This window comes from Athene cunicularia, assembly GCF_003259725.1.
Source record: "Athene cunicularia isolate RWA chromosome 1 unlocalized genomic scaffold, athCun1 chr1_part1, whole genome shotgun sequence".
NCBI classification, from domain to species: Eukaryota; Metazoa; Chordata; class Aves; order Strigiformes; family Strigidae; genus Athene; species Athene cunicularia.
In genome coordinates this window covers 105,749,050-105,772,347 of record NW_020799091.1, presented here as the reverse complement: position 1 = coordinate 105,772,347, position 23,298 = coordinate 105,749,050, and the positions used below count along the sequence as shown (strand labels likewise).

General features: G+C 38.0%; 1 long non-coding RNA gene across 2 annotated transcripts in view; it reads left to right on the top strand.

Moving 5' to 3' along the window:
- LOC113483137 overlaps positions 1–23,298 on the top strand; it is a 298,071-nt gene that overhangs the window by 189,952 nt on the left and 84,821 nt on the right. For both annotated transcript variants that reach the window (XR_003398962.1, XR_003398963.1), the window contains one exon: positions 10,927–10,975. This is a non-coding gene — a long non-coding RNA (uncharacterized LOC113483137). The remainder of the gene's footprint in view (positions 1–10,926; positions 10,976–23,298) is intronic.

The following is a 23,298-nucleotide window of genomic DNA, read 5'->3' as shown; positions in this document are numbered from 1 at the left end:
CCCCCCGTGCAGTGATTCTTAGGGGTGAAAAGTTTCCAGCCTAGCAGAGATTGTTACTGAAAGTTCAGACAGTAGAAGGCTCAATAGGTGAACAAATGTGCAGCTTTGTTAGAGCTCAGACTCTCCAATGCCAGAGTGGCGTATATGAGTTGCAATGTTATGTCATAGTTTTGGCCATTGTCTCTTCCAGAAGTGCACAAGTGGAACCTGAAAGTTATTAATCACCCCACAGTGCTAGCTGCAGTGGTCTATATGCATAATTTTCTGGGACCCTCTGGCAATATGCTTATGGCTTGGGGATGAAAAGGATGGAATCCTGATTCCTTTGAAACCAATTAGAGCTTTACAATTGACTTGAAGTGAGGAATCATTTGGTCATAAAACACTGGCCAAAATTATGGTACTAAACAGAAGAAATGAGGGCAAAAAAAAAGTCACTCTAGCTGAATACTTGAAACTAAAAAGCAGAACAAACAAACCAACCCTTTGGACGATATATCCAAAATGCTTTCTACTGGCTCCCCAGCAAAAGAAAGGTAGTTCATGACTAGTGAAGCCTACTTTACTATGGATTTATTTCTTGAGGTTAAATGAACTCTCATATTTGAAACAGTGTGCAGGTCTGATGGAAGTTTTACTGTGAAGCAATGAAGCAGTTAAAAGGTCTTTTTCTTCTCCATATTTGCTCATGGGGATGCTGACAAAACTTCTCTTATTCATTTGAACTCTATTTGGTATGGGATAAAGATCTCAAAGCTACAGTTTCTCAAAAATACACCTGAAGCTTCTGATCTTAAATTTTATCAATATTGGCCAATGATTTGAAGAGATTTTATATGGCATAGATGCACACAGTGTAATCAAATATACAGTCATCTCCCTAACATCAAAATCAAGGTAAAAAGAATGACTGTGTTATTTCTAACAGAGAATACTTTTAGGAGCAACCAGAGATTTTCTACAACAGGAACTGCAAATGTGCTTAGCTGTACTAATACTTCATTTATAAGATAATAAGAATTCTAAACAGTTTTCTACAAGGAAAGAGATTTGTATTTGTCAGCAAAGATCTACTAGTTACCTACTCCAGTGCTTCCCTATGTTTTTTCATGCATTGCCCAAGGCTGACAAAAGTTAGTTTAAAAGCGAAAGAAATGCCAGCTACCACCTCCCTCTCCCGCAGCTACCCTGGAGCAATTATGACAAGGGTATTTAACTTACAAATGAAAATTACACTAAGAGAACCTACCCTCACAAACCGAAACAGGAATAAATTTTCAATTAGCTTTCCAAGAAGGAGAAGGTGCATGAGTTTTTTTCTAATTATACTGTATTTGAATAAAAAGCCTTTGTGTTCCACCTTTAAGTGTGTAGTCTTGTCTTTTCTATGTCAATGTTTTAAGTGCCTATCCACCACGGTTTATCGGCATCCTGATCTTGTCCTGTCTTGGATAAGTTCCTTGCTGGCTTCGCTGAGAACAACATCATTCTCTTCCTGTCATTCTGAAATTTTGTTACTAAATTCTTTGTCTGTTGATTTGGCCATATTGCCTTCTTTTCTGCCTCAAGGAGCTGGCAAAGCTTCACTTCAACCTATATTTTGTTTCTTATCTTGTACTTTTGTTCTTTTCCAGCCATGCTAAGTTCAGTGCTGTTAATGTCTTTCTCGATCTATCGCGGCAGTATTGCCTTTCTTGTCTGGTGCAACGCAAGGTCTGAATTCCTGGGGTACACACTCTCCTTGCTGAGGAGCTGCAGTTTCTTTAGGGGGCCTGCAAATTTATCTCGTGATAAATAGTTGCTGTGCTCCTTAGAGAGAGAAGAGAGAAACTGTAAAAACTGTTGGCTTCATCTCACCTGTCTGCCATTTTAAGATTTTAGACTTCTCAGGTGTAGGTAACTGCCTTTCTTGTAACTTCCTCGTTGGTGTAAATGTCATTGCACATTCTTTCTTGGCATTTCAGACATAATGCAGGTCTCCTCTTCCATTTCAGTTCTTATGTTAGATAGGAACATTGGGCATTTTTGTGCTAACCATTACTCGTTTAATTTGTAATTCTTATTCATTTTATGGTGGATTATTATTTAAGATATTTTCCAGGATCTTTTCTTAAACTGTTAATATACTTGAGGACCAGTAAGAGGGGCAGGTAGTTAGTGAGATTTGAACTTGTAAAATATCAATGACTTCCATTGGTTTCTAGTAGCAGTCTGTTGAACATCTCATGGAAATCAGTCAGTACACAATAGCCTAAGACAGAGCAACAGGCTTAACTTTCATGGTTTACATTGGTTCTGTTTTGTTTTGTTTTCCATTTCTGTTTTGGGTTTTTTTCCCCATTATCTCTGTTGAGTATAAATACTGAATTTGAGCTGTACTTCCTGAAGGAATTTAGATGTCAGAAGCCAGACCTTCCCCTTGTCCTTTACTCTGTATCAAGATAAGTCACATACTTTTATATTAAATAGAAAGGGTTGGATACCTTTATACCTTTTGGTTTTAGATGGCAGTATTCTCCTGATTTTTTTACTGAACAAGGAAATTATCATGACATGGAGTTTTTGGGAATAGCCAGCAACCCTCTGTGGCAGGGTGAGAGGAAAGAAAGTTTTGGTTTAAGTACTGTGGCTGAGTTTTTAGGTTCAAATGCTGCAAAACTGTCAGTGCTGTGTTACACTATGCTGCACGCCCAGTACATCAGAAGCCTCCACTGGATTTTAACACATGTATGTGCTTTGTTTCTGTTGCTGCAACTGTTTGATTTTTTTTTGAATTAGAAAAGATATGCCAACCTCCATGCCATATGCCTATTACTAATAATGCTTATGTATTTTTTCAGTCTCAGATACTTTCATATGTAAATTGGCTATCGAGTTCCACCCTCAGTTTTAACCTCTAATAACTTCATTGCTTGCAGTGCAATTTGCACTGGTGTAATTTAGATCAGAATCTGGATGCACATGTAAATGTTTGCATGTATGTACAGATGTAATGCCTGCTTTCTTCTTACATATATATATATATATATATACACAAACACACTTGCTTTTTACAGTTAAAAATTAGTGAGAGGGAGAATTTATTGATTATTTTTATGCTGAACAATTTTAGAGCAGCTGGCAAGAGGAAAATAAATAATTACAGGTTGTAGATGTTTTCTGGAGTCCTGCATGAACACGCACACCTTTAGAATGTATTCTGGTTCTTGTCAGTCCCAAGCAGTAACTTCTCTCCTTTCACCTGACTTCCAATGCTGAATTTTCTGCAAGCCTCAAATCTCATTTTTATTTCACTTTTGGGAAGATGGAGGCAGAGGTGTTTAAAAAAATAAAGGGGGGGAAAGAAGAAAGCAACCCCCAAACCAGCAGCCCCCCAGCCCCCGCTTCTATACCACCAGTCCAAACATGGAACATATTTTAGCAGAAGTGCCCCAGCTCTATCATATGTGCTGTGCAGAGTCATCATGGCCATGGTGCATAGCTGAGAGCCGGAAAGCAAACAGCTGCTGTAGCCTGATTTGAGTTAAAATAGTGTCAGTGTTTAGTCTGGCGCAGTGCTTCAGGAGAGATTGGCAGCTGGGTCAAACAAAGTCATTCCATTGGCTCCCTTCCCAGTAAGCTTCTGCTAGTATTTAGGTACTAGTGCAGCCTAGGCCCCTTTTCTCAGGGATAGCCTAACATCTGACCGCACCCTCTTTGCTTTTTAAAAAATGCCTTTTCACTCTTTAAGATAAATCCTCTATTATACAATCTGCCACTAATTGTGTATTAAGACTGTTTTTCTCTCGAAAGCTGACGCATCCTGCTCTCAACGTGGTGTAGAAAGCAGGCTGTTACAGTACTGGATTAATAAAAGGGGCCTTTATGGTTTGTGAAAGAATATCTCTGTGCTTAGGCAGGAAACTTTTTGATCCACAGAAAAGCCAGACGACATCTAGGTAAGGCCATGTATCAAATCTGCTTTTATGGGATAGTGGTGCAGTGAGCGCTGTTAATTGCGATTGCTTAATGTTTGCATGCCCGTTTTGATAAGCTTTTTAGAAAGTTTAGGAAATAGCTGCTCCCGCGTATCGAGCTCTTTCTCTCCTCCCCACTCCTCCTCACTCCTCCTATGCCTTTAATGCTTGCAAAACCTTGTAATGATCTGCTTAGCTTTCGCTGAAATACACGCGGGCGCTTTGCTTCTTTTTGGAGAAGGGTTTCTTGCAGAGGCGCACGGCAGAAAGTTCTGCTGTTGGACCCAAACGCTGTTAAAAGTGGAGTGGCTGGGGAGAATTTACAGGGGAAGCTTTCAACTGTTACAGACTGCCTGTGCAATCATTTAAAAGTAGTTGAAAACTGCTTTGAACTAACAAGGGTTTAATTACGGAAAAGTTTAATGTGGCGATGGAAGGAATATTAAGTAAGTTGTCTTTGTCTCATACTTTTTAATTTTAGTTGTTGCTTTAGCCTGTTGGGTCACATTTTTTGTCAGCGCTGAAGGCTGCCATGAATTGGTAATGAGGGCCCCTTTTGCACATGATTTTGGCACTTGGCCAAAATCAACTTCCCAGCGGCAAGCTTTCTCTAAAAGAACCTGAAGCATTTTTTTGTGATTAGGAATCATGTCTAAAAGCTGCCACAACCAGTTGTGTAGGCATGTCAAAATGACTTTATACAGTATATCTGAAGCATTTGGAGGGAGGGGGGGTGTCTGTTTTTTTCTCGTGTACCAAATTGTTGCTATTATCATTCTAAATTTCCGCAGTTTACGCACCTCCAAAAACCAGGCTATAGGGAGCTAAGGCATAATGAGGATCGTTGGTACCTTTGTATTTTTCAACATGCCAAAGCAGCCCTAATTGTCACATTTAAGCAGGATACAGTATTAGGAGTTGCTTAAAACACTTGTGGATATAAGCAGATGAATCTTTAAACTTTTAATCTCAATAAATTATGCCCAGTGAACAGTAAGTAATGACATTTTTGAGAAGTTTCTTTGTTTGAATTGTGCGAGTGAAGCTTTTTGATATAACTATTTAAAAAATACATGCCTAGATCCACTGGGGGGAAATTTGCAAGGAAAATATCGGATGTGCCTATGGATTTATCCTGATTCCTTGAAATCTGGGTATGGGTCTGATCTGTGAGACAGAGAGCAGGAGCTGGGTTGTCCTTTGTTATTAAAAGGGGAAAGGGAGTTAGTCTAAACATTAATAAGGAGCTGTGAAAGTTCACATTTCAAGTGTGCTCAGAGTTTTGAAACTTGTGGAGATCATCAGTGCAATAAATGGATGATTATTCCTTGCTGATATTATATAAACAAATCTGGCACTGTAAGTGAATACATTATTATTGTACACTTGAACGTTTTGTGAATTTGATCTGTATTTAACAAAGCAACCCAGCAATTGGAAATTAAGGACCTCCTATTACATGCTGTGTATACTCTACCCCAGTGTCTTTTCCACGTGCATTCAATGTAAAGACAAAATCTCTTAGACAGCATTGTTGTCGGGTATTTTTATTTTACATAACAGCACTTGTGGCTATAGCAGAGGAGTTGCTTGTTCTTTCCTATATGCGATGTTTACTCATAAGCAATACCATACTTCAGCAGCAATATCGATGTGGAATAGCTTTTTTGCACCTTCCCCTGCCCCCTGCCCCTCCAGTCTTGATACCTTTTGCAGTAGTCCTGTTGTTAAAATGGGCTTTACAGGTATTGTCTTTCTTCTGTTAAACTACATTTTCTGTAAGGTGTTTGTGTGTGTGTGCGCGCGTGTGTTTCCTTTATTACATAATGCAGGTCATAGTTAGACTGGGAAAAAACTTGAGCTCTGTAGACTCTTCAGTATCTGTACTTTCATACAACTTGCCTGGGAGTTTGTTCATTGTTTTGTTGCAGGAGACTGAGTTACAATACTCGAAAGTCTCCTACGAGTTTAACTATAGCATGTATTTACAATGAAAGAAAGCAGAGTAATATTTTGAGATGAACAGATGGAGAAAATTAGTAAAATACAATTAATGGGACTTAATTGCATTTTTCTGGGATTTTTAAAAAGTTTTGCAAAAGGGAAAAGTACATCACAGTTGAATCATTTTAATGTAAAGTGTTGCCAGAAAATTACCATACTGGGTGCAAAAGTAAATGTGATAGTAGAATTTCTGCAAATCGTCATGGAATTTATTTGCTGGTGGATGGAAATAATTTCTCCTGAGTTACTAAATTAGGTGCAGTTAATTTAAAATATGCATATACACCTCTAGTTACTGCAAAACTAACTTTAAAATGTTTAACTGTGGTATTCCTAGTTTTTACCTAGAACGTTTTACTGTGAAATAATGAACACATGTTAGTGGACTACTTCTAGAGGTTTTCATTTCTGTTTTGGTTGCTGAAGGGTTCTGTTATAAATCACAGCAAGTTATGCTCCAAAAACTTTGCAAGCAATTTCTAAATCCAGAGTCAAATTTTGTCTGATAGTGTGCCTGAAGTGTAAAATCTAATATATGAAGTAACAGAGAGTTTTGCTGAAAAACTTAAAGCATTATAAATTTGACTTTTGATTGCAGACACTGAAATAAAATTTTCCTTCATCAAGAAATCTTTTGTCTGTATGAACATGCAAATAAGTCATGTTTCCATCAGATAAATCAGCATTCTGTATTCGTAGGTATAGTTTAAAATGAATAGATACTGTATTCTGTTTTTAAATACCAAACCGGAAGATTAATGTTTCTTCTTTATAGTTAGGTCAATAAATAACTGGTTAGTTACTTTTCCTGAGACTATAAAAGGTGAAGGATATTAAGTATTCTCCATTATGCCATTTTTGTTTTAACCTCCCTCAGAAATAACCTGTCTCTAATCTTCCTACTTGGAGGGCTTTATGTTTTCTATTTGTTTGCAAACATATGAGGAAAGAGTGCAATTATAAAGCTTAACTTTGTTGTAATTTTGTATCTTAGATTTTACTCCATAGAACTGTTGAACTTCTAGTTACCCATTTTAGTGCAGTAAACCAATTTATTCTCCATTCAAAATACAAGTTCTTGCTTTGTAGTTGGCATTTTTAATGACCATAAGACATTAATATTTCATCTTTTAGTAGTGCAGTGTAAGTGGTACATATTCTTATATAATTGAATGACATTTACAAATGTATTTATAATATACTTGCACTTATATTAAAAAAAATCCTACACACATTGTAGAACACTTTCAGTTTATCAAGAAAACATGAGGTCTTGTAAAAATAGCTTTATTCTTCAGTAGATTCTACTGCATGTTTTAAAACTTTAGAAATTAAACAGGGCTGTTTTGTTTTGTCTTGTTTTTTTGGTTTTGTTTTGTTTTGGTTTTTTTTTTTTTTTTTTTAGCAAGCATTTCATTCATATAAACCAAGTACTTTGTTCTATATGTTCTAAATCCCAGCAATGAGATAAATAAATTGCTGCATTGGATGGAACATAATTATTGAATTTTGGCAGAACTTCAGTGAACTCTGCCATGAAAGATTAATGTGCACAGTGCGCTCTTAGATTCTAAAGTAACAGAGTAAGATAAGGGGAGTACATAACAGGCTTCAACCTTTGTGGTTTAGAGAAAATACAAAACGATGGGCAAATGTTAACTTTTGGTATAAACTGCTAATGATAATGTTTTGTCATCTGGGTGATAAAAACTACAGGAGGAGACAAGAAAATCCAATTTAACACAAATTCTCTCCATTTCTTTCTTGTTCTGCTTCCTATTTTTCTGTATTAGAATAGCCACGATTGCTGCTTTCTTATGAAAAGGAGACCGTAGCAGGCAGGCTACTTGCACTATCCAGCCATGTGCTAATGAAATCCCTCCATATCAGCATGTCATATGTGTTTTTTCACTACAGTTATGATTTTGGTTTGTGATTATGCTACAGTGATTTCAGAATACCAACTAAAATTGCATTGGCTGGGTGAAGGTTACGTCTAGTCATAGTAGTGTTTGTTATTACTCCCTTTCTCTTATTTCTCTACCAAACCTTGATAGTTTAAAATATTTCTTCAATTGACAAATTGTGGTTATAATCACAAAATCATATTCCTCTTGGCTTTTAAATAATTACTGCGCCCAAATAATGTTTTTAACTGAGAACAAAGATGCATTATCCTGCCAGTCAAGCTCCCTTGGCAGGACCAATAAGATTGCACAGACTTTTTAGTCGGTTCGTTGTAGGAGAGAACAGGCAAAACACCAACCTTGCTCTGGGGAAAACGGCTGCGGCTTCGTCGGCAATACTCTGCTCACAGGACTAATCCCTCTGCCTGCTTGACCTCCCTGGCACCCTGTACCTAAGCCCAGGTGTTTTCTATTCCATGGATGTGTGCAGACCCTAGCACCAGCCCCTGGTCCTGGAGCTGGTTTCCAGCAGGTCTCGGGGATGGCAGTGTGATGGACAGACTCCAATGTGACCACAGGCATGCAGGCTGCTTGACTGGCTAGTTATAGGGGTACAGCTCCAGTGCACCCAAAATGCCTGGAATCAGAGGGAGTTAAGCAGGGAGGATGCATCCATGGTGTTTTTTTTCTCTGTTTGCTCCTTGCTTCCAGACTGTTAACCTGCTGCTAAGGCTGGGTGCGTTCAGCTCGGTGTTTTAAAATGGCAGATATCCAGGATCTTGTATATATTTCATGACTTCAAAGACATTTCTGCTGTCCTTTCCAGTCACATCCTTAAGCTCATGATGACAGTGTTACGAGTGGGATAGTTAAAGAGGTAAAAAGGGAAGGGGCTGATCTAGGGCCCATTGCAGTCCGCAGAGAGAATCGTGCTGACAGTGCTCTTTGGATCCAGCACCCTGTGACCTGGCTGCTCTGGGATGCCAAAAAGCTGCCTCTTCTCACTTAGTTCCTGATGGCATTAGTGTGACTGGCATTGCTAGCTTCCTCAAGCGGCTTCGTTGTCTTCATTGGCACTTCTTGAAGAGAAAAGTTTACTGCGTAAAAGGCTCGAACATGCTTCTTTGTGTTGTAAAACAGATGCCCGAGTGCTTATTCTGCCCGTTTGCAGTCATTTCCCTTGTCTGTCTTCCCTTCTAAAAATGACTCTTGTAGCTGACCCTGATTAAATCCAGTCGTATCACCATTTCAAGCAGAGTTCAGAAAGTGCAGCTACCTGTCTTCTAGTGTATACCTATTTCAATGCTGCATTAGGTAGTGTAGGTCCAAGATTAAATGAATTTTCATACTAAGTCTGTTAGTTTGATAATTAGACATAATTTTCTTTCAGTAAGATTGGGTTCAGGATACTTTCATCTTCAAACAAAAAAGTGTATTTTTATCTTTTCATGGAGTACCAAGAGTGCTTCAGTCTTTCTTTGCCCTGTAAGTGTATTTAGTTAGAAAACCTTTAACAAGTTATATTCAGAGTGTGCCTGTATTTTGGAGTAGACCATGATAATTTTTTCTTTTAATTTAAGCAATTCACAGAAAAAAACATCAGCAGTCTAAAATGGTTACCACAGCTAACAAAAGAATAGGAGGAGGAATATTATGCCTTCTTTGCATGGATAATAAATGTATTTGCAATATGAAATCAGTTTATGCTTTTATAGCAGCAGGGTTATGGACTGTTAACGTATTCAATCTCCTAAAATATTATGAACATTATTGCAGAAGTTATATACACGACCCAGTGAACACCCCCTATATTATTTTGAATATAGGGTGAAAGTTTAAATGCCTACCAGGTGTCACATGGGAGGCTCTAAGATGACAAAAAAAAAGGTGCATTAAAGCAAATCTTGCTGTTGCCTCTCTTCTAACCCGGAGAGTCCTGCCTGCTGCAGAAGCAGAGCTCTCCTGGGTGGTGTGAGGCAGCGGTATTGGGACGCTTCTGTGCCTCATTGTGGCTGTGCGTATCAGTTGCTGTTCTGCCTGGCAGAGAGGGAGAGTAGCGGCTGTCTCAGGATCCCAGCCTGAGGTCTGCTTTGAGTCTTTCTCAAAGCTGGATGCGTTTGTTCCAGCTGCAATCCCAGAGCCCCTGGCAGCATGTGGTGAAGTTATGGGGGCAGAGCAGGGGGATAGGTCTCAGTCCCATGAGGGATCCTCTGTGGCTTCATGCATTACCGCAAAACTTAAGTCCCGAATTAAAGACAGAAAATATGAGACAGGTGAATGTGATTTTTTAGATATCTAATAGTGTGGAAGCTTTTCTTTCAATCATAGTAACTGATAAGCAGACTAAATTATGCTAAAGTGATGTTTGGAGTTTTTTAGTTACCTGCACATTGTGCAGGTCAGCATAACAAATTATCCTAAAATATAGTCTGTAAAATTGTGTACTTTACATTTTGAGAAGTTACACATACTGGTGTCCATTTCTGATGAGTCTGTCCCTGGGCATGCCAGGTCTCCCAAGGGATGAGTATTACAAACGCTCAACCTTTCCCTTCCACTATGATATACAAAATTTTGTGTGTCAACATTACATTACACTCTTCCAAAATATTGAAAGAGTGTTGTAAAGAATAAAAGGGTTCTACAGACGTCTGAAACATCATTTTTTTAAAAATCAGAAATGAGGAAGAGTGATGTAAAAAAAGCTGTTACATTTGGGTGGGGCAGGGGGGAGTAGGGGAGGAAGGTTAAGTTTAGAAAACACAACCTAGTCATGTAACTCACAGTTTGCAACCTATGAAAATATTTATGACAGAATTTAAATTCTGTTAGGCTGATAGATCACAGCTGAAATTGCTTTTTGTAACCTCAGAGCATGGCTGAAGAAGCAGAGTATTTGACTATAATACTCCGGTATTAATAGTAGGAAAGAAACAAATATGGGAAAGGAATTCCAAATGCATACAGGTATCTCATTTGGGGCCATATATTAGTTTGCTAAATTCCAATTCCCATACTGCTAATCATGATTGTTAATGTATATCTTTTATGACTTTCAGAGCATGAGAAGCCAACTTCAGGAGTATGCATTTTGTGATATCCTCAGCGGTAAGTACCCTACCTGCAAGCAAGATTATTACATTTTTGTAGAGTGGAGGACTTTTCAAGACCACACTTGCTGCAGCTTAGTCACACAACAGCTTCAAATGTCATTCTGGAATAATAGGGTAGTAATGTGATATACTCTATAATGAAAATCAGTGTAAAGCACAGGTGGCTGCTAGCATTTGTGTGGTCAGATATAAAAGCTTCACTATGGGTACAAGCTACTGCTTTCCCACTTGAGGAAAGTATAATTAAAAGTGGTTTCCAGATGTGCTGGCACACATCTGCCATTTTTTAAAGTAAATTTTGCAAATACAAACTGAACTGTGTTGCATTCATCATTATAAAGCTGTTGATGGGTTTTCAGGTAATAAAAAGGTTGTAAGCATCAACATGCCTGCTGTAAAACTGAGGTGTCTTTAGACAACAGACAGTAGCATTTTATGTTTGCATTGTGTTCATAGGATTTTCTGTGAGTAGTTCATAGCTGAGCTGTGGCAAATATGCAAAGTCTCTCTGGACAAAAATTAACATTTATTTCATGAAAGCATGAGAGGTGGTTCCTTGCTACGGATTTTATTTGCTATGAGATAGATGCAGGGAATTTGGTCATGTTTGTTTGTTTGTTCTCAGTGCAGCAAAATAAATGCTACCCTAAAACATTGGATTTTGGTTCCTTTATCCTAATTTTCAAGATGTGTAAATAGTCAGAGAACACAAAAAATAAAATGTGCTGAAAATTGACCTTTAATTTGTCTCAAAAGAGAAAACAGGAGAAACTGTACATGTAGGCTTACATAATGCCTCCTTAGTGGAACTACCTTGAAAAAAATAAAGTAGAGCAAAATTCAGAAAAGGCTTTAAAATATTGTTGAGAGAAGATTACAGATCTTTTGATTTAGCTAAATACAGATTTTTAGAACAAACTTTTTCCTAATGTCTACTTAATTTTGTTAGAAGTAGTCTTTCTCCTGGAAATTTTGTTATTAAAATAAAATCCCTCTTTCTTAAGAAAGTTTTTGCAACTCCAGAAGTTTTACTTATTGCTGCTACTTGGAACAAGCGCAAGGGAAGAATGCTCTGCCTGCCATATTCTTAACAACACTTCTAGCACTGCACCAATTACTGATACCTATGTCTTCCAGTGAATTTTGGAAAAAAATACAAGGCTGGGACATGTTAGCTCAAGGGTCTCAGACTATTGACTGGACTAAATAATAAGAGAAATTTTTTTTAGATCCTATGTGCAATATTGCCTGACCTTTGCATATATGTCCTTTACTTACTTACGCAAATGTGACTTGTAGCATTCCTTGACAAGTGAGAGTCTAATCCTTAACATTTTAGTTTAGGGAATTAGTGACACTGGGTAAATTAAATGTTTTCTAGATGTTTCCTCTTAGCTGGACTTTTCCACACAGAAGTTTCTTTTTCCATTTAAATCTCTCTTTCTTGACTAAGCAGAATTGAAACCCTCTTTTGAAGTGTGTATATGTTGGAATACTTTGCAGAAGGTTGAGTTAGAAAAACATCTGCTCAGATCAAATAATTTCTAATATAAAACTTAACATGTAGTCTGTACTGAAATGTTTGGATTAACTTCTCTGTATGAAACATTGTAAGTTGTTACAAAGGCATTGACAGATTCAGCAAGGGATTCCAAATGGCAACCTTGGTAGTAAAGATAGCAAATTGTCCTATGTGTTATTTTCTATAATAACTCAGTAAAGTAACAAAGATATGTAAATGAGAGCATTCTGGCTTGAACATTTTCATGTCTCTGAGGTAGAGGGTCCAGATCAGAACATGACATCTGATCAGTGTGTGGGACACCTTTAGGACACAATTAAACAGATGATAATCAATAAGCAGGATATTAATAACTTCATAGTTAAAATGCTGATTTCAGCAATATTGGCTGCTAGTACAGCAGACCATGTTTTTACATTGTAATGACTGGGTGTATTGTAAATGTTCTATCTTGGTATAAAGACTCCAAATCTGTGCTACCAGTGACTGTTTTACAAGTAGGTATTTGCTAACACATGCACATACATTTAATATTAAATCACATTTAAATCACTGTTTGCCCAGAAGGTAGGACTTTAGTACCCAACTGTTACAAGTTCTTTTTTTTACTTCCTGGCAAAATGCCATTTGACATCAAACTCAGAAATATCTAGAAAAATACAGACATTCAGATGTGAAAATATGCAAAATGAACACTACCTAGGCACTTTACTCACAGTCTGTTGCAATTAAGACTTGTTAGTGGTCACTCCCCTGAACAGGCTATTCACGTCAGAGACCGGCCCTGACCAGACCCACAACATAGCTCGCAATTTTGTACATAACCTTTTTGTGTAAAGGGTCAATTTTCTTAGAAGCTTGGATGAGTTAGACAAAATAAGTAGCTTACTGAAAAAATAGATTACTTAAATATGGGAGTTTTACATAATTGGTAACTTCAGAATTTTGAGTGCTTGTTCATTAATTGTATTCTTATTAATTGAAAAGTAAAATGCTGACTTGATTGGGAAAGATGTTCAGAAATCTTTTGGGCTGTGCATCAAAGGGCATGAAGAATGCAGCTTACTGGATGGCAAATATCTTGCCTTGACCAATAGATGCAAGGACGTATATCCCCTCAAGTGCAACAAACCTATCCAGAGTACTTAAAACAACTGAGGCAATACTTTTCTGTGTTGGAAACCTCTACCAGACACTGAGTTGATGACTGTGAGTGGAGAAATGGCTATGTATATATGATGCCATTGCTGCTATTTATTGCCAATTTTGAAAGGACATCCCTTTCTGAACATCTATATCCTTGGTTTTGGTGTATTCCAGAGTTCAACAAGTGCAATGCACTCTATTTCATCCAGGAAAAAAAAATAAAAATGAAAACTGCTGCTTTATATTGCATTATATCTGTATTTAGAACTTTTTTTTTGCCTTTGGGCTTCAGTTGCTGATTTTAATACTTTTTTTTTTGTAAATTACAATAATTTCCAGCATTTCTACATCTTCCAGATACCTATTCTTCACCTTAAGTTAAAGATATCCTTTGAAATTAGTTGCTATAAGAAAATAGTCTATAATGTTGGAAATCATTGACTAAGACCTTGAGAAGATTAAGCCACGGAAAAGGAGGACTCTTTAATATTAATATTTAAAAAAATATATATATCTAATGATGGAAAAATTCAGGGAGGAGAAATATTCAAGATATTCTTCAAAAATTTTCATGAAATGACGTTACAGAACTTAAAGATCGATCAGAAATAATTAACGTGTGTCAAATTTTTTGACATTTAAGAACTTTCTCCTCTGAAATAGTAAAAAAAGATAATATATCAGTTACTTTATAAATAAAGGTGAGGGGGAAGGTGAATCAGATCAACTTAAATATTTAATATTAATTTTGAAATATTTCATCTTGGTTTCTAGATATCTATATTAGTTTTGGGGAGAAGAAAAAAATGTAATTTTGAACTTTAAAACAGAACTTTTTCAACTTGAAAATATCTAAATGGAATATTTGAGCTATTTTAAAACACTCACTGCTTTTTTAAATGGCAAATGAATCAACACATTTCCTTGCAAATAACTTTGCTTTTAATGAACCAGCTTTTTCTGAGGGAAAATAGTCTAAAATTTTTCCTGCTGACCGTATCATGTGACAAACATATATTTTGTGCTTGTGATTTAGTTCAAAGTGAAATTTTAACCAATTATCAATTTAAGCCATGAGTTTTCTTGTTCCTTCTTAGAGAGAATGAAGTAGATGATAGCAGAAATAGATGTAAAATCTAGTTCAAAGGCTTTGGCCTTTGATAAGCCTCATATACTCATGTAAATAAGACCAGTGAAACCACCAAAAGTTGCATGCTTAGTGATCTACTCAAGGTCAGCATGTGTTACATCATTATAATATACCTTACATGAGACCTGCACACAGGTTGTTACACTGAAAATAAGCTTGAACACAGCCATGCCGTAAGTTGCTGCCCTGAGCTTTCATCTCCTTGAGGTTTTTCCCTGGCACCTGGGAAACCTGTGCAGTACAGGGCTGTAGCCAAAGCAGTGTTACCTGCTGCAACATGACTAGCAGCAAGACAGAGTTCTTGGGAAACCAAAGGTGGTCTCCATGGAGGCCTCATATCCTGTTCTCTGGCTGCGTGACTTGTAACTGGGCTGAAATCCCTTGGTATTTAGCTGTTTCCTAATATCATCCTGTTGAAATGTTTCAGCATTGATTAAGGAAGGTTTAGAGACATGACTCTTAATAAGGTTGTCATTCTAACTGATTACACCATTGCTTTTTAAATTTCTTTTAAAGGAATATCTGCTCTCAGCAAGAAATGCGGGCACTGTGCCTTCTATTGTGCAGGGTTGTAAGCTGTGGCACTAGCAGTGAAGATGAATATATCCCCTCCTCACCTGTTTTGCTGAGACCATATCTGTATTTTTTGCTAATTGAACACTTCAGAACTGAGATTATTTCTGATCATTGTTGATTCATCTACTAATGAAACTGAAAAGCAAATATGTTTCAAATATTTACTATTTCCAATTTTCTGTGATGAAACTAAGGGAGTTTTTTCTTTTGAGCTGTCCAGTCTCTTGTTAGAACTGGGTTCCAAGTTCAGATGATTAAAGGGATATTCTATATCTGTGAGAAATGAGCTTTAGCCATTTAGGAACAGGGCATGAGTTCCTCTCTCCATCAGTAGTTCAGTTTAAAAGCATGTCTGCACAGTGAGTGCAATTGCTGTTGACAGACAGTGCCTGCTTAGTTGTGAGTATGTTGGTATTCTGGAGTGTGATAACCCACTTTGGGCACTCTACAGCAAGAATGAGGCAGAGCACAATGACAGTAATCAGAGGTCTTGAAGGTCTGATTTACAAGGAAAGTTTGATTCAGGTGGAGTTATTAGCCAAATGTGTTAGGAAAGACAAGACTAACTAGTGCTGCCTTGTGGAAGCATAGGAGACTAGATGATCCTTTGTGTCCTCTTCAGCCTATCCTCCCATTCCTCCCATCATTTCCCCTATTTTTGTATTACTTAACTCCCACCCACCCCCAACACACACAGGTTTTTAACATTTCAAGAAGAATTTGTGCACAGAGCTTCTCTTTATTAAGTTTGTAAAGAGTTGTTCAAAAGAATTTAACTTATTTCATTATGATAATATTTCTTGTCTAGCAAACTGATTTGTAAGGCAAGAGCTGCTTTAGTGGATGACATATGGGAAGTCTCTTCAGCCTTTTTTATGGCTCCTTTTTGCAGTTGTGTTTCCTGTTACAGTGCCTGAATACCTGTGTTGCTTTCTGAAGTGAGGAAGAACAACCCTCCTGGAGCTCTTGGTCCAGGAGCAAATTCACTGTCCTCTGGTTTTAATTCATCCAGAGGTCCATTGTTCTCAGAGGTATCTGAGGTGTGCCACTGAAAATTCAGTGGGAAAGCCCCACTTCATTAAAGCTTAAATAAAGGGGAATACTTACTAGTGGATTGTGGATAGATGAGAAAAAACCAAAACAAACAAACCCCAAAACCCAAAAGCCTAACAAATTATAAGTTATTTCTACTTCAGGATGGCAGCTTCCTAAATGGCTAAGAAAGTGCCTATGGGAAGATTCTGTGCTTATAGGATAGTTGAGAATAAATTGGGGTTTGAGCATTGTGGTAGTTTTGTTTGGATTTTACTTTAGCCTTTTCTTACCACTAAAAGAAACAGATGTCTACAATGCTGAGAATGTGTGTCTAATGCTAAACAAATCCTTTTGCACATACAAAAGATGAGTACATGGAGTCTGTGTTTTGCCAATGGATTCAGTAACATACTATGAATAAGCTTGGAGAGCATGCAAATGACAAATTCTTGATAAAAAAATGGTAAACTGCAAAGTCTTGTTCTGCTAGCTAGAGCTGCAGTAGACTACCATATCTTCCTTTAAAAGGTGATGCATATTGGACACTGACAAATGCATCAAATACCATCAAAGTTAGGTAGGTAGATAGGTAATTTCCTGTCAAAAGTGTTCAAAGTAATGTTCAGATTCTCTCATTTGATGTGACCTGGGGAGTTTGTAGGGCAGAATGTGTCTCATAACCTGGTGAAGAACAGCTGTTTGTTTTCTCCTGGGCAATCAGGTATTTTACTCATTAAGTGCTGACTGTTTGCCTCGATGTTCTACAAGGCAAACTTACAGCCCCTGTCTGCCAGGAGGTTCTCAAATTGGAACACAAACATAGGCTCCAGAGAAAATACACCAGGACATCCAAAACAAGTCTGTTAGAAAACATCAACAAAAATAGGTGGACTAAGGGAGCAGAAGGGGTGTTAGAGATGTTTGTGTCTTTGAAGAAATGAAGGAAATCCAATTTGTGGCATTCTGCATACAAGTAAAAAAAAATCCAACTGTGTGGAACACGGGAAAGAAGGTGGTGAAGTACAAGAATATCATTCATGATGGAGTAAAAAACATGTGGTCTGACAATATAGCAAGGATATGGGCAAGGTAAGGACTCTAGAAGGCAAATTTAGATAGAAGCAGTTTTCCATAATGCATCCAAAAATACTAGGAACTGAATGGAAGGTATGTACTAAAATCATACTTACTAATTAGTATTTTCAAAGCCATATGGAATTCTTTAGAAGCAAACGTCTCTTTCTGCAGTGTTTATCCCATCCATGTTTAAGTTGTAGAAGAGAGTGTAGTTGCCTACTTCCTTCCATAAACTGTTTGATCCCTTATTAACCCCAGTCCTCCCAGATTTTTCCAGGGTGTACCTTCAGCTTTTTACTGCTAAATTCAACACACTTTTTTTTTGCAGGTTTTGGACAATGCAATTGATATTGTCTGTAGCATGATCTTTTCTGGTGTGTGATTTGTCTGCTGAGGTGCTGAAGAATATCTATTTGAACACCTCTAAGATGATAAATGAGGTCAAAATAATGGTAGGGTCAATGTAGGAATTAAGCAGTATCTGGCCTTTCTGCTGCCCTTCTGTGCTTGTATTTCACGCAAAGTATTATTCCTCTTCTGATACAAAATAACTGATTTTTCATGGTAAACATTTTTATAATTAAGAAACTGGTAAGAGGAATTTTTATTCCCCAAAATCCTACAGAGGATCAGTATCAGAGGAATCAGAATTTAGAAATCTGATCTTGCAGTGGGAATTGAAGGAAACTCTATAAAAATATCTCTACAATGGATTTTAGACTCGTGATAAGATTGTGGAAACTGAGGAGCAGAAAAGGAAACAAATAGGTGTGTATTGTGAGCTGAAGTTATGAAAAAGGGAGGAGGAAGGGACACCACAAGGAGATGGATAATCTGGGTAAGATTTCAAAGTTTTCAGAGCATACCCAGATCAAATCTCAGTGATCTCTGACGTTTTGCCTGTTACAAAAAAAGTGCAACATTCCAGATGAGAACTGTATGTTGAAAAATTGGTTTTAAGCTGAAATAATTCAATAGAGTGTGTTCATGAGTAATGAGCCAGGAAGCAGTGAGGAATCTATGATGCAGTCTAGAAAGCTAAATCACGGTTTTATGGTAGCATGGGCAACTGCTGATGTACAGCTATCAGATCAGAATGTCTGACAGATTAAATTTGACGTGTGACCGCTGCTTTATTCCATCTGTGAGGTGGAATTTCCAGAAGACCATATCAAACAAGATTTTTGGTGCTAAGAACCCCAAATACTCTTTCCCCCCCCCCGCCCCAAGTCTCAAGTTAAATGTCAATATTGCTTGCACATATATAATTTTGTTGGTAGCTGGTCATGAGTGGTGTCCCCCAGGGCTCGGTGTTGGGGCCACTCCTGTTTAACATCTTTATTGATGATCTAGACGAGGGGATCGAGTGCACCCTCAGTCAGTTTGCAGCTGACACCCAGTTGGGTGGGAGTGTTGATCTGCTCGAGGGCAGGGAGGCTCTGCAGAGAGACCTGGACAGGCTGGAGCCATGGGCTGGGGCCAACTGCAGGAGTTTCCATAAGGCCAAATGCCGGGGGCTGCCCTTGGGCCACAACAACCCCCAGCAGCGCTACAGGCTTGGGGAGGAGTGGCTGGAGAGCTGCCAGTCAGAGAGGGACCTGGGGGGGTTGATTGACAGCGATCTGAACAGGAGCCAGCAGTGTGCCCAGAGGGCCAAGAAGGCCAATGGCATCCTGGCTTGTGTCAGCAATAGCGTGGCCAGCAGGGACAGGGAAGGGATCTGACCCCTGTACTCGGCACTGGTGAGGCCGCCCCTCGATTCCTGTGTTCAGTTTTGGGCCCCTCACTACAAAAAGGACATTGAATGACTCGAGCGTGTCCAGAGAAGGGCAACGGAGCTGGTGCAGGGTCTGGAGCACAGGTCGTACAGGGAGCGGCTGAGGGAACTGGGGGTGTTTAGTCTGGAGAAGAGGAGGCTGAGGGGAGACCTCATGGCCCTCTACAGCTACCTGAAAGGAGGGTGCAGAGAGCTGGGGATGAGCCTCTTTAACCAAGTAGTAAGCAACAAGACAAGAGGCAATGGCCTCCAGTTGCACCAGGGAAGGTTTAGACTAGATATTAGGAAGCATTTCTTTCCAGAAGGGGTTGTTGGGCGTTGGAATGGGCTGCCCAGGGAGGTGGTGGAGTCCCCATCCCTGGAGGTATTTTGCCTGGAGGTATTTTACTCCAGGGTGGAGTAGGATCGACTTAGTGCTGAGGGATATGGTGTAGTTGGGAACTGTCAATGTTAAGTCAGTGGTTGGACTCGATCTTCAAGGTCCTTTCCAACCTAGCTGATTCTGTGATTCTGTGAATTTTTAAAATGTTTTGGAGTGAATCATGTCATCTCACAGAACATCTTCCAGCTAGACCAAAGTCACTTTCCTCCTTATACACAACATGGGTACTGACGCATGACTGAGAACAGGAAACCCATCTTTTACTGCTAAGTATAGGAAATACTTGAAAAGAGATTGACAAAACAGAAGGGGAAATGGCCTTTTAGAAGGGGAGGCATCAGGGCCAATTATCCTAGAATTACAGTACTAGTTCAGCAGTTTTCTGTTTATTTTCCAGTATGTACACTCCTTTCTGTTTTTCTTCTTGATGGCTATACATACTCAAAGCCTCACAGTTAAAATAAGAAAACAGACTCTGAATTTTTTGTTCTGTTGATGTTGTAACAACAGATCTCCTCTCAGCAGTTTAATGTGCTATCACAAACATTAGCAAAATGTACTGTATAATACTGTGTGCACCATATGCTAGTGGAAAATATACCAAAATAAAGTTGAAAGGATTTATTTCCCAACACATTATTTGAGAAGAAGTTAGGAAAGTATTGTGGTCTTGTTATACAGATGTCTTTTTTTTTATTTGGGTCCATTGATGGTGAAACACTTCAGTCTTTACCTCTGAGAACAGCAAAGTGGTGACAAAGTGATTTTCACCACCCTATTAACAGCAAGCAAACAAAAATCCTAACTGAAGTTCAGATGGACTTTGGCGTGAAATTAAGAATTCAGTTTTGAAATAAAAGCTTTCTATGTGAGTTTCCCATGTTTTTTTCCATGAGGGTTTTGTTTTGTTTTTTTTTCCCTCTGTCACTTAGCTACTGCACGTTCTTCTTTTATGTTTTTCCTTAGAGCTCTTTCTTCAAAACAACAGGGCGCTCAAAATGCTGCAATATAGGCCTGTTGTACTAGAAAGCTGCAGACGTACCACACATGGGTTACTTCCATTGGCTTCCTCTTCATTTTGAAATCCAGTCAGCAAGTTGCGTTTCTGAATTTGAAACTCTACAGTGCTCACTGTAGTACCACTTTGGGGCATGTCAGTTTTGTCCCAGAGTCGCTTCTGCTTTCATCTTGGTCAGTTCTTGTCAGCCCCTTCCTATTGCTTATTCCCAGTGTTACTCCTGCCTCCTTTTCCTTCTTGGAAACATAGGGTAAGCTTTTCATCACGCATTCATTGTTAATTTTGTAAAGCTTTTGCTAATACTGGTTATGAGCTGTAGTGTTTATTAAAAAAAAAAAAAAAAAAAAAGGGGCATTAAGGTTCTTCAATTATGTTATTCCAAGTTTACATTTATGCAGGTGATTAAATGAGATTCTTGTGTGGGGTTTTTGCAGTGCAGTACTTCAGCTCAGCTGGGTATGCCTTTACCCATGCAGCACAGTATTTCCTAACAGATTGCATTAATTCCTTATAGTTCAGTTGTAGCTTCTGAAGAATTTCCTATTGTTTCTAGCATAGAGATAGAAACCATTTACTGTGTCCTCAGTGGAGGCAGACAGAAGTAGAATTTTGGAATTGTTCATTGGAATCCTTTGACTTTGCGATATGGTTCTCAGGCAACCATTCTTGGAGAGTTTGGGGGTTGTTTCCATCATCTAATGTAAAAAGACAGTTCAGAAAAAGAAGCAATTGGAATTTCCCTCTGGAAGAGCCCCTCTCTGTCCATTGATGGGCATGGAAATGTGTCTTCTTAACTGAGTTAAGTTAGATACCAAAAATCAAGCAACAGGAAAGTTGTTGCACTTTGTTTTCAGCTCTTGTAGTGCGGGTTATTAAGCTTGAGGAAAAGTAGAGGGGGATTCTTATAACTGGTCTGAAGTAAATTTCAAAATTCCCACCTCACTCTCTTCTCCAAGGTTTGAAGTAGTGCACAGTCTTATGCTTTGAAATCTGCATCACTTTTTCATTATGGACAGTTCTATGTGCCTCTAAACAATAATCCTTCTGTATTTTAAGATGGGAAGAACAAGTTCTGTGTCAGAGACCATATTCAGCTCTGATATTTGCTGAAAGTTTGTTCATTGCAAAACTCTTGCTTATGTATCTGGAGTTACATTTTAGACAGTTTTATTCCTGAAGACCAACTGTTAAATCATCATATCTTTTATTATAAATTTAAGAAAATGTTAATAACGTATCTGAAGGATGAAGATAAATAGAGAAGTTGTCTTGTGCCTTTAGATTAGTACAGTGCTAATCATAAGAAGGATGTAAAAGCTGCTATTTTTGTGAGAGTTTGTCTCAAAAAATAATCTGAGCATATAAAATAAGGGAGTTGAGAATTGTACTCAAAGGATTGTCCTTTGCTCCTCACACAGTACTTAAAGTTCATTCCTGCTTTTTTTTCTGACCATTATGAATACATAAATGACATCCTGCAAAACCTACTGTAATGCAATATTCTAAATGCCAGTCTGATAATATATGAAGAAATTTATTACATATCATAGGGTAGGACTGGAGGTGAAAAACAGACATGGTCTCAAATGCCCTTGTGTAGCTGAAGAATGGCATTTCATAGCAAGTTGGCCTCATCAGAAGATGTGAGCACAAGTATTCACAGTATCTTTAGAGTGCATCTCTCTCTAGGCACAATGATTCTCTGTTTCTTTGAAACAAGCTGTCTTATTACTTAAAAAGAATTATCTAGTATTTCATTACTGTGATATGAAAAATTTCTTTAAAGAAGCAATTTTTCTCTAGGTCTGCGTGTGGAAAGTGAAGCTGAACAAAACTCTGACAGGTGCGGGTTGGGGTAAATAATGAATTATAAATTACAATTGCAAAATGATAAAGCAAACCATATAAAAATGTGGAAGTGGCAGGTAAACTATATTCTTGGAAAAGTATTGAGCCAGTGAGGTGTAGAAATATATTGCTTCAGCAGTGTTTCCTTGATTTTGTCTCATAAAAGTCAGTGGTTTTGAGTTAGTTTAGAATAATAGATATTCTGAGCGGATTAATGGACTGTCTGTTGGAAGTAAAATCAGCACACATTTTGGGAATTTGATAATGCCATGCTCTGTAAGATGACTTTCAAATTGTGCAGCACTTATACTCACGGGTACAGTAACTGTGTGATAGGGCAGTAGGTAGAACTTGTTGAATCTGTACTATACTAGGTTTTAATAAATTCTATAGCAATAATGAAAACTGATCTGCTCCTTCATGGCTAAACATGGTTCTGGGATTTCAGTATGTGGAGAATTATTGGCTTCACAAGCAGCCATGTGTTTTTAATTCAGCAGTCTTAATTACAGGAAATTTAATGATAATGAATAGTAACAAAGAATAAAATAAAAAGGAAGAAAAAAGACAAAAGAGAACTTAGTTTCCATCCGAAAGAAAGAAGTATTTTGGTAATAAATTGGTGCCTTTACATTGGAAAATTCATTTGTTGTACTTAGAGCATATATGCTGTTACCAGTTGTCCTTTATGTTGTTTTTGCTTTCCTTTTTATTTCTTCTTTGGTTTCCCTTTTATGGCTACAAATAGCTATTTAATAATTGGAAGAACATTATGTTAACGCATGAT